At 41.3% G+C, this 12,024-nt stretch overlaps 1 protein-coding gene across 1 annotated transcript in view; it reads right to left on the reverse strand.

The window, feature by feature from the left end:
* Window positions 1-12,024, reverse strand: part of LOC109426789 (sodium channel protein 60E) — an 820,640-nt gene that overhangs the window by 487,456 nt on the left and 321,160 nt on the right. The window lies entirely within an intron of this gene.

Below are 12,024 nucleotides of genomic sequence, written 5' to 3' on the forward strand. Positions count from 1 at the left end.
AAGGAAGCTTGTGAATTCACATCACTGGATTTTCTTAAATTTCAATAACTGAGCAAAGCTGACTACATTTGAAAATACATCAATATATTCCTGAGTTGTACTCTTTCCATAAAAGATATTTTTGTAACTGTTTTTCAATTTTCCAGTCTTATTTGAGTTCTTGTGACCAAACATCTCAGGTGAAGAATCCCCTTTTAAAATACCAGTAATACATCTGGTTGAGGATAACAAGTGTTCGTAAATGTTCACAGTCCGTTCTATTTTGCTCGTTTTTGTTCAGGAATAGCACAAACATGATTTCAAAATGTATTGTTTTACATGTACCGTAAAATGGGCTATTTTTGATAATGCGGGTAACTTTGATAGTGCAACAGGCATTGTATAAAGGGTGTACGCAATCAAATTGCGCCACGGAAAATAGTGTATTACTCAGAGATGGCATTTCACCGTAGCGATTCACTGCGGCGTCAGTTTATCGACCACACTGGGGATAAGAACATTTTTCACCACACCAAGAAGCCAGTTTCTCTTGTTTTGGGTGGTAGGTAGACCAAGCGCTAGTGCGTGCTCTTGCTCGTCCGCCTTGGATCGAGTGTGGCTTACTCTTTCGCGCGCATCGCTCTCCGGCGCTCTCCCGTGATTTCACCCAGCAGTCACCGAATTATCACCATTCGCCTTGACGGAGGCTCTCTGAGAGAATTGCGCTGTGCGTGAAAACAATTTTTTTTAACATGGGAAAGGATAGGAGCTGCATTTTCAAATGCTACTAATTCTTTATAGAAATTTTTTTAAGCAAAACGTTCTTAATGTTATCGAATGAGATTTTGATGCGCTATATTATAGACATAACATTGTGATTTAAAAACTTTTTGTCTAAAACCAGTTATAGTGTAGCTAATTGAAAGTATATTGCAAAACATTAACACTTTTTTCAATCTGAGGTCCCTAAAATATTTTAGAAGCGTTTGAAAACGCTGCTCCTATCCTTTCCTATGTTAAAAAAAAATGTTTTCACGCACAGCGCAATTCTCTCAGAGAGCCTCCGTCAAGGCGAATGGTGTCGCCGGGGCGAGAACTCTCCGGTGTTTCACCGCAGCGCGCACTCTGGCGCAAAAACCTCACTGGAGCGCGCACCCGGGTGATTTTTTACACTTTCACCGAAGAGAATTTTAAATCGCTCTCGCCGCACTGTTGTGTGGCCTAGTGCTCAGGGAGCTAAGAGATTTATTTCTACCCACCAAGCTTGCGCGCATCCGAATCGCAGTGGTGGATCCACATATAAGAGAAGGGCTCCTGTTCAGATGCACAGCGTGAGTGGTGTATTTTCTATTTCTCTTTCCCACACTGAGGATATGGACATCTCTGGTATTACTTTTGATTGCATGCATCCAAATTGCTGATTTTTTAAACCACTAACAGTATATTGTATGCAGATGATATCACAAAATTTTCAGAGAAATCGGTGAAGTATTGGCGGAGATACACATAGAGATATCTCCGACGTTGGAAAATTCGATTTTGGGATTCTTGTGCAAACAAAGTATTAAAATATTTTTTTTTTTTTATAGATCTATCTCTAGGAACAGAAATACTAAACCAATTGTGATGAATTATTTTCTGTAAGTGGATTATAAACGTAGGAATATTGTTTGAAAGTTTCATTTGATTTGGTCTAACTATTAAAAAGTTATGATCGTATATGAGTCCATAAATCGTAATACGCAAACCGATTTAACTATATTGAGACATTCAAAGTTGTCTAACTTCCAATATTTTCTAGCCAAAATGGCTGAAAATGTGACGGTAAACATTTTATTATAATAGTTAAGGAATCTCAAATTTTATTTAGAATTGAAGCAGTATTGACAGTTCTACAGTCAAAATGGCGCAAACGGACCTGAATGTTTTTATAAAGGACCTAAAATTCACTGTGGAGCAGTTTGTGTTTTGAATTCTAGAAAATTCAGTACTAAACCGATCTTGATAAAACATTTACCACTAGACGTGTGCGCCGCCGCGCCGCGCCGCGCCGATGAGAAATCGGCGTGAATCGGCGTGCGGCTTCCCAAGTCAACGAGAATCAAATATACTATATTTTTGAAATGGGGGTTGGTAAAGGAGTGTCATACTCATGCACTGGTGGAAAAAGTTTATTGTTTAGTTGTTTGAAACCGATCCAGGAAGCATCGGCGTGTCGGCGTGGCAATCGGCGGCGGCGGCGGCGTGAAAACCGCACGCCGATCGGCGTATCCCTTCTCAGAATGGCTACCATCATCAAAATCAGAAAATTTCTGCAGCAGCACATAGCTAGATGTCCACTTGTTGTAATCTAATCATTAGAAAAAAGTTAACTTTGTTCATAATTGTTTAAAAAGCTCCACGCCGATGCACGCCGAGTTCACGCCGAATGTTCGGCGCACACGTCTATTTACCACTTCATTTTTATTATATTGTTAATTTATAGTCAAATTTTCAGATGTTTTGAAAAAGTAACAATAAAGTTATTGCCTAAATCATTTTCACAATGAGTGTACGAGAATTCCAAAACCTCGTTTTATAGTGTCGGAGTTATCTCCGCCAATACTTTACCGATTCTGATGGAAATTTTACAGTATCATCTGCGCATTAATGGTTATTATTGTTTAAAAAATCAGCCAGTTTGATGCATGCAATCAAAAGTTATACACTATTTTCCGTGGCGCAATTTGATTACGTACACCCTTTAGTTTCTCTTATAACTATGATTCCTTCAATCAGTTGAGAAAAAAGCAAACGTAGATCAAAACTATACATATGAAAGTCCATCTTAAACGTATTTTCATTGAAATCGTGTTTATATTAAACTTTTCGGGCAAAAAATTAAAATTGTTATTTCTGTCATTTGTCAACCCCTCAGTACTTGTTTTAAAAATGTTAAACTAAGAGAAATACTGTTATATGAAAAAACATTAAGAAAACTTGCTAAAAAACTATCAAAGTTACCCCGTTTTACGGTAATAATACAGTTTTTTTTAATGCAGACAATCAATGTATAAATAATACGCAATCACAATGCATCGAAGAAACCCTTCTCTGTGGTTGTGAAATGTAGCATACCATTAATGTAAATGCCACAACATTGAGGACCGACTGTAGCAAACCAATCGTCCCACACCGAAAATGACAAACAAGTGCAAAAGCGCACTGTATGCAATATCAACAGAACATATGGAAGTCATTAACCACGAGTGCATCGTTCTATCGACTCTCTCTCCACTTCTACTTGTGAGGTACGAGGGCCGATAGCATGCGGCGTGGAAGGATCAAATTGCAAGCCTAGCGCCTGGCTTAACATAAAACAAACCATAAGCATTTTTGGTTATTTGTCACTCCAGTCGTCTCATCTATGTATTAAGCTATTTGTTATGTTAAACCTTGAAATGTATAAAAGGGCAAGTATATCTGATGAATGAAGGATTCTGATTTTGAACTCGACCCTGACTGATACACACCTTTCAGGCTATCGACTATTCCAAATCTGTCTTCTGAATTGTACCCCAACTGGATTACTCCAGATTGGCTGTACTATTGAGAAAAGTCCAAGTTCGAGTCTCTATGTGAGCGACTCGAGTTAGTGCGCGTCTCACCTCGTTCCCGCGGATCGATGTCAAGTAAAGTGAAATAGTCGCGGATCGATGTTAAACTAGTGAAATAGTGAAAGTGAACGTCCCGTGGCAAGGGGACGCGACAGAAATACGATGTTTCGTATGCAGGAAATCCAAGCTCACATTTGCTTGAATCCTCCCTAGACGAAGACAAGATATTTTTTACAATTTACCGATGGGAAAAAGTGCTTTATTTAATAAATTGAATAGCTTTCACTGCATTCTGCATTCTGCATTCTGAAATCCAATTTTGAAGTGTTACAGAGCTGTTGTGGGGTGTGGATTGAAGGTCAGCTAAATAAGTTAATCTGGCGAAGTAAAAATTAAGCGGTGATGAAGAGCAATTCGGCTAACTGCTGCCCGGGTGCGCTTACCTTCGTCGTACGCAAAACGAGAAAAAATTTCAACTCGTAAGAGGAGTGAAGTTGAAACGTGAAATTTCACCTAATTTTTCGGTTTTCAGTGCTATAAGGGTTACATCTTTTTGCTTCCATCTGATGAGCCAATTGCAAAGGTGAGTTGGAAAATCAGTCATTATACTTTTCTACCCTTTTTAGTTAATAATTTAAAAAATCAATTGTCGCGAAATTTCAATTTCAGCCCATTGTTAGAGCTATTGCTAGCTGAGAACCCCCTTCATGTGCCGGAATTCGTTCGAATGTCGATAAGGATTCGGACGGAACACGAAGCTCAAGCTGCTCGCTCAAGCATACACCTAACTCATTGCGATTGTGCTACCTCACACCGAGCGTACTCCACCATAAAACTGAGGCACCCAGTATACGGTCTGAGGTGATTTTACTTTTTTCTACTCGTTGAATACTAGTCAGTAGTCACCGTCGTGGTCTCCGACCGTCTACCCGGTCGGTTGCCTACCGCGGTTCCTGGCCGTTGTCTACCGTCAGCGAACAATGCCGAAAGTTAATTGCATCTAGGAAAAAAGCGCAATTAAAAGGATAATAATACTGAATTAATTCAGTCTGCTTCACCGCCAGCGCTCGTTCGCTTTCGTTTGCCAACCGGTGCCGTTTTGAATCCGATTGCCTTTTTGCGGTGGTCGTTCGAGCCGCAGACAAATTGCCATGCGATGGAGAACTGAAGCGCGATATGGCTTTAAAAGCGTTAAATTGATTCGGAATATTTTGTATTCAAATGGAATTGGGTGAATTAGCTGCCACTTAGTAGCACTATGGCTGATCAGTTTGGAGTACTGCCACTTAGTGACAATGCGAGTAATAAAATATGCACTATGGATCAATTTTCGGTTCACCAATGAAATACGTCAAACTTATATAGGACTTTTCAAATATGGTTCTGATTTGAAAATGTGTAATAAATTTGGTTTATTATAGTTTTGTGGTAATGAATATTTATGGAGTAGTGTAAATGTTGGAGTACACTGTCTCAAAAAGTTGATAAGAAACTTTAAAACTGTTTTAAAATCAGGGAAATAACTATCACACCCTTAAATTTCGCCAAGCCACTTAACGACGATCAAAACACTACACTCATGGTTTTCATTTTGATCGATGATATCACCGAGCTCTCGAAACTGCTCTTGTTGTATGTAGTAGGTACACTCATTTAACACGTTGAACATTGAGTAGGCATTCAGCGTGCTTGCCGGTGCCCTATAACGACCACCAGCACCAGAGAAGTAAGTGGAGGATAAGTACTTGTTCGAAAAGTACACAAAAGAACGAGGAAATGGATGGAACAACTCACAGTCTCTCTCTCGTTAGGATTGACTTCGTTTCATACACATACCGAACTATATATACACTTGCTGGCTGATGGGGTTGCATGTGTTCCTACTTCAACAGCACCGCCATTGTATGGCGAGTGTTCCACGGTTGAGTGGTTTTGGTCGAGTGTAATATGCAGTACTGTTGATGCTGTTGGAGCACTTTTGTAATTGTTTATGTTATTTGTAAAAAGGCGAAGGATATTACACTGACCAGATCAAAGTGGTAATGATTATATCCCGATTTTCTTGGATTTTGCAAAACTATGAGTCGACAACCTGGAAGGATTCAGCAAAGAAATGGGTACAGTCGAGTCTCCTTTAAGACGCTACCACCCACTTAACGCCTACCGCAATTTCTCAGCTGTCTTACATCCAATCCAGCTGAATCTGTCAGTGCAGTTAGTGCTTACTATAGATTTATCACATACAAAAAATGAACCAAATTGGTTAGAGGACAGTCTCGAAAACGCGGTGGGCGTAAAGTGGGTGGCAGCGTCTAATAGGAGACCCGACTGTACTTCCCTTAAAATGCAGCCTGGCGTGCACTGGTTTTTAGGACTTTGGCTAGATGGAGGAGGTACGTCCTGAGCGTCCGTTCGCCAAGAAGGTGCTACACAAACAATAGCTGTTCTGACATCCAGCGGCTGAGCATGAAATGCTCCTCCACTGGAAACTTTAACCACGGCACGGTGGATAGGTGACTTAGACCAACAATCCCGAAATCCGGAAAAACGGTACAAAACCGAAAGTGAAAGAATACGAACTAATTTAACGGCAACGACAAACAATGGATATGAGTTGGAACTTGGAATGTAAGTTTAGCTCAGCCTTTTGAACATATATAACTAGCCAGTGAGGCATGCCGTATGAAGCTTATGAACCTAGGTGTAACTGACGGTTTTGAATAGCACTACGAATCACTTGTTCCGGTGGTGATCCACCAAACAGGTTAAACCCCAATTTAATGTGCTGAGCGACCCGTGCCGAGATGCCGAAGTCTACCCAGATTGAGACCTTCGGAATCGCGAATAGCCCAAAGGGTACGCCAAATGCGATTGTTTACGACAAGCAATCGCAGAAACCTTCGTAGCCGCCAGCGTAGGAGAGGAGCTACCAGGCGACGCTCGCAAGGTCAGAAGGTTTGTTAACCCTGAGAGTGAAGGATAGTAATGCCGGCAGGTCGGACCACGGCCAGGCATTCCAGAAACCTGGGAAAAAATGGGCATGTGAAGGTCGACACATTCAAGATCGCAGAGAGCAGAAAGTACGGCATTTGGGTACGGCAGGGACTGCTTGGCGCACTGTGAGTCAGCCGTATAGTTGCCAGCTAAGAATAGGGCTACTAACTCCAATTCAAAGTGACAAGCGACCCGTGCCGAGGAATGAGTGATCGAGGGGGTGAAAAAGATGCTCGATCTTTAACAGAGCCTCTGGGCACTCCTCGCCTGGGCACTCTTCACAGTATTTCGTCCTTTACTGCGTTAATGCAGCGTGTGTGGCAGATGCGACTGCTCGTCACAAGCACTCGTAGAAGCGGGCAAGGCAGCCATCAGCGAGGAGCTCTCTGGTGGTGCCCTCATGGCCAGGCGAATACTTACCCCGAAGGTCGGCAGCACTGCCGGCAAGTTGGACCCCAGTCAGGTGTCCAGGAAAGCTGGGAAGGGGATGGGCCTGAATAGCCAACCCGCTCCGGAAAGATGGGAACAAGGGGTTGCGACCGTTCGTAGGCCCTCAGCAGTCACAGAGTAGGGCGAACCAAGGGGAGGAGTCCCCTTGGACGAAGGTAGAGCGGAAGTAGAAGAAGACGAAACCGCAGGTTGAAGTAGCAAGGGACGCTAAACCAAGGCGTAAAAGAGTAGATGCCAAGCGCGTGGATGGCGACATCATCAAGACAGAACAGTCGAAGTACTCGGACATCTTGAAGGCAATGCGAAGTGTTTGGCGGAAGAGGCCCTTGGCGAAGGAATAGAAGTGAGGGCTCTCACACAAGAGGTGACTGTGAAGGTCAAAGACCCAGACGAGGTCACCGAAGTGGAAGAGCTCGTCACGGCCCTGCGGCAACAGTGCAAGGTGCAAGTGGCCGCCGTAGCCGTTAGGCTGGTGCGTATGTCATCTGACGTTCCACGAGCCAACTGAGGTTTGCTTCAGGTGTCTGGAACCAGAACATAAGTCATGGGACTGCAAAGGCCCTGACAGGAGCAAACTGTGCAGGAGGTGCGGCGCCGAAGGCCATAAGACACAAGGCTGCACGACTCCACCCATTTGTCTGATCTGTACCGGGAAATCCGTGAACAACAGGCATCCAACCGGTGGTCCAAGATGCGCAACCTTCAAGAAAGCTGCAGTGAATAAATCACAGGTAACGCAGCTGAACCTGAACCACTGTGACGCAACTCAGCAACTGCTTTGTGAGGCGGTTTCTGAGTGGGAGACGCCATCATAGCTGCAATTGGGTCCAGAAAAATGGCAGCCATATGGACGACGGGTAAATACTTCTTCCAGGAGTTGGTGACTACTACCTATGAGGGCTTCGTGGTCGCCAAATTAAATGGGGTCTTCTTCTGTAGCTGTTATGCGCCTCCGCGGTGGCCGATCGAGCAGTTCACGCAGATGCTGGACCGCATGACGACCGTGTTAACAGGGCGATGGCCGGTGGTAATGGCGGGTGACTTTAATGCCTTGGCAGTGGAATCCCGATCAGAAAGGCATAACAAAATTATAACCGATTGAGTTATTTATTTCAAAGATTTTTCATAACAGAATGAGTTATAAAATTCGCCGGTTAGGTGTTAAAATAACAAAAAATATAACTAAAATTGCTCTAGTCATAACATAATTATAACAGGTGTTGATACAATTTTAACAAATTTATAACAACGTGAGATATAATAAATATTGGAATGATCAAAAAGTTATAACACATGTTGTTATAAATTAGATATAAATATATTGGGTAAAAATTGAGTTGGGTAAATTTTAACTCATTTTTTGGGTAATTTTTATTAAGAGTGTTATTTATTTTTAGCGAAAAGTTTGTATAAAAAACTTGCCCTACGTAGTATATAAAAAACCCTCACCCAGACGGGAATCGAACCAAGGACGCCAGCCTTTAACTGCAATCCGGCGCCTTTATCAATGAGACCATTGCAGCACTTGAAGTGAAAGGCGGTATACGATCAAGTGGTTCTTCGTTTTGGCGGCTGGTCTATAAATAGACTCATTTGTCCAACGTACAGGAGAGAGAAAATATGACGTCACATAAAAGTGTTCTTGATACAGTTGATCGCAATTACGTCATCTTAGAATATAACAAAAGTGGATATAATTTGGTTATAATTGTAACTCAATAATTTGCTCTGCATTTTGGCATGCTTTATCTCATGATTCAGACCCGAAATACATGTCGTATCTTCATCAAAGTTGTAGAGATAGTTAATGGCTAAACAGTGAAAAGAGTGGTATTAAATTTCACCTTCTCTCGGTGCTAGGGGGCTGTCCATTTATTACGTAAGGGATTTTTTACGATTTTTTAACTCCCCCTCCCCCTCTTGTAAGATTTTTTGTATGAGAAACCAAATATTTTTGTATGTAGCGTAAGATTTCTCAAACCCCCCTCCCCCCAAAAACCCTTACGTAATTAATGGACAGCCCCTAGCGAGCAATTAAATCAGAACATTTCGACATGTGTTATTAAATAATTATCTAATGTTCCTCACCATCAAGAAAGTTCCTGCCTATGGCAAAGTTATGCAGTAGTCTGGTGGTTTAAAATTTCACCGCATCGTGGCGTTAGTGTGCATTTCTGAAGATTGTCAGTTTTAGATGGCTTATAAAATAAAAAATGCAGTGTTTAAAGCACAATTTCAACATTACATGGTACAAGAATTGACAAACTGTGGCGTTTGCTTTGCCTCGTGATATCATATAATGTTTTTTTATTTTCAGCAAAAATAGTTTAAACAAGAAATTCCCCCACTAGTTGAAAGCACGTGTTCGGCATTTGCTTCGGCATGCATGACGATGTCCATCAACACATCGGTAAAAAAGAAATAACCTTCTGCTATTGATTGGTTTTTTAAAAGCTTTCAACAGTGTTTCTCATTTTGAACTACTGCACAGATTATCACATCTATTTGATTTCAGTTGAGATTCTGTTTCATTAAGTAAATCCTATTTGAATAATCGCTTTAAAATTATGGAAGTTAAAGGAAATCATTGAAGCCCGATCGGTACTCTATCGAGCGTGCCACAAAGATCGGTTTCAGGACCATTGATGTTAGCCTTATTTATCAACGGCCTTCCTTCATCTTTGAGTATGTAACATCCACACTACATGTTTGCAAATAATAAGAAGCTGTATTTCTACTGAATTGATATGGACGTTAATTGCATGGCAATGAAACGTGACTAACGACATGGCGCGACCAAATTAGATATAAATTTCAAAGCTCCACAAATTATTTAGATAATAATCAATTCTTCAAAAACTAAGGTGATTTTCATTTGCAGACGACTAATTGTTCCAGTTGTATCATGTTAATGATAAAACTTCTAATTTCAGAATAATTTATTAGAATAATCTTGAATGGGACCACATACTGCAAAACCTATGGAGGTTTGTGAAACTTAAAACTTACTTCATGAGTGTTAACAGTTTCAATGAAAGTCATCCTTTTAATATCCATTTTGTTGCCTCACTTATCATAGCTTCATGTGACCGTTTGAGAGTTGCATCAACCCTAGTAGGAAGTTGGGGTCTATATGACCCAGACAAGCACGCTGAACGTACGCTACGCCTTCGTGGTGCAAAAGCCTAACTGTACGCGGGAATGCCAAACACGAAACTCGAACACCGTAGCAGGAAACGGAGGAAACCGAAATCCGAGTCGGAAAACGAAATAAAATGTGGAATAACACTCGATTTTGCGGACTGTAGTTTTATTGCATCGTTTCTCTACAATGGCTGCGCTTAAAACTAACAAAATTTTTCCTCTGGGTTCTCGCCGTCGACTATGCTCGAACGGAGGCGGATGTTGTTGACATTCGACTAGCTTGAAATCGATGGGGGGAAGAACAGGACCAGTTCCAATTGTTGAGGGGAAGGACATACGCGTAAACACTAACATATTAGGAGGGTTAAATCATTGCATACGTTGGGCATTAAATTTTACTAGATACTCTAGTGTGGCTCACCTACAATGACAACTGCTGGGATACTCATTTCTTATTTTTTTTAACTACGTTGCTGTGTGATGCTATATAGAATCATTCGCTAAGGAACTAAATATTGTGGCCTCATCACTAAGATACTGATGATCTTAAGGCTTTAAGCATCCGTCATCATTTTTTGGAAAATAAAAAGCAGTTTTCTCGCTGTAAATCAAAACATCGACCATGAAAATATATTCACTGCATTCTGAAGTACAGTGAATATTAGCGCGAAAATATCCATCTGAGCTTTCTTAAAAATTTGGATCATGATTCAAACATGTCAAAAATACTGCATTTGTTTATTTAAGGTTTGAATTTCAATTTGTGTAAGTGAATTTGAAAGATAATCAAAAAATTGATTTTGAACTTCCAATGAGGGATAACCCTGAATCTAAATACAAGTATGTCAATAAATAAATTTAATGAATAACCTGAATTTTCTTAAAGGTCTGGATCATGATTCGAACTTGTTAAAAATCCTGCATTTCACAGGCGCAGTACCGCCACACAGCGGTGTAATTGCGTACCAAACACCACCTGTAAAATATTCATTTGACACAAACTGCATTTTCAAAACTATAACTGAGTTTGTTATAATGTTCATATAAAGATGATCAAAATATATATTTTTTGTATTATAACTGACCTTGTTATAATTCTGATATAATTAAATCAGGTTTTCAAATCATTTTTGTCAAATATATCTAAATATATCAAACGTTGATATATCTATCAACCGTTGATATAATTCTGTTACATTTTTGTTATGCCTTTCTGATCGGGATGGGGAAGCCGTTTCATGAACCAACAGGGTCAGATCCTGCTAGAGACACTGGCCATATTAGATGTCGACTTGGGTAATGTCGCTACCCAGAGTACCTTTAGTCGTTACTTTTCGTAGTCTTGACCTAACAAGTAGTTCGAACTGGAGAGTAGACGATAGCTACACTCACAGCGATCATCTGGCGGTTCGCTATACAGTATTTATTACAACGACAGCAGGCAGCGGGTTGATGAAGAGGTGGCTAGGCCAAGGCCAAGCCCTCGCAGGTGGAATACATCATATTTCGACGAAGGGGTATTTTGGAAGGCGCTCCGTCGTGAACGAAATCTACCTGCTCTCGCGTGTGTGCGATGCGATCATGCCTACTTAGGCAAGTCCATCCTAGAAATTGAAGGGCACCAGCTTACTAGGGACGTAAGCGATTTCGGACCTGCGCCGCACCTGCCTACAAGCTAGGCGGCGGATTAGCGAGCACGATCTGAGGAAGAACGAAACAAACGGCGGGTGATGTTTGCCGCTGCAAAAGCCGCACTGAAGACCGAGATAAGGGCAAGCAAAAAGGCCTGCTTTTAGAATCTCTGTCAGAATGCCAATGCGAATCCGTGGGGTGATGCCTACAGGATCGTGATGGCCACGAC

Source organism: Aedes albopictus, chromosome 2 (genome assembly GCF_035046485.1).
Source record: "Aedes albopictus strain Foshan chromosome 2, AalbF5, whole genome shotgun sequence".
Lineage (NCBI taxonomy): Eukaryota > Metazoa > Arthropoda > Insecta > Diptera > Culicidae > Aedes > Aedes albopictus.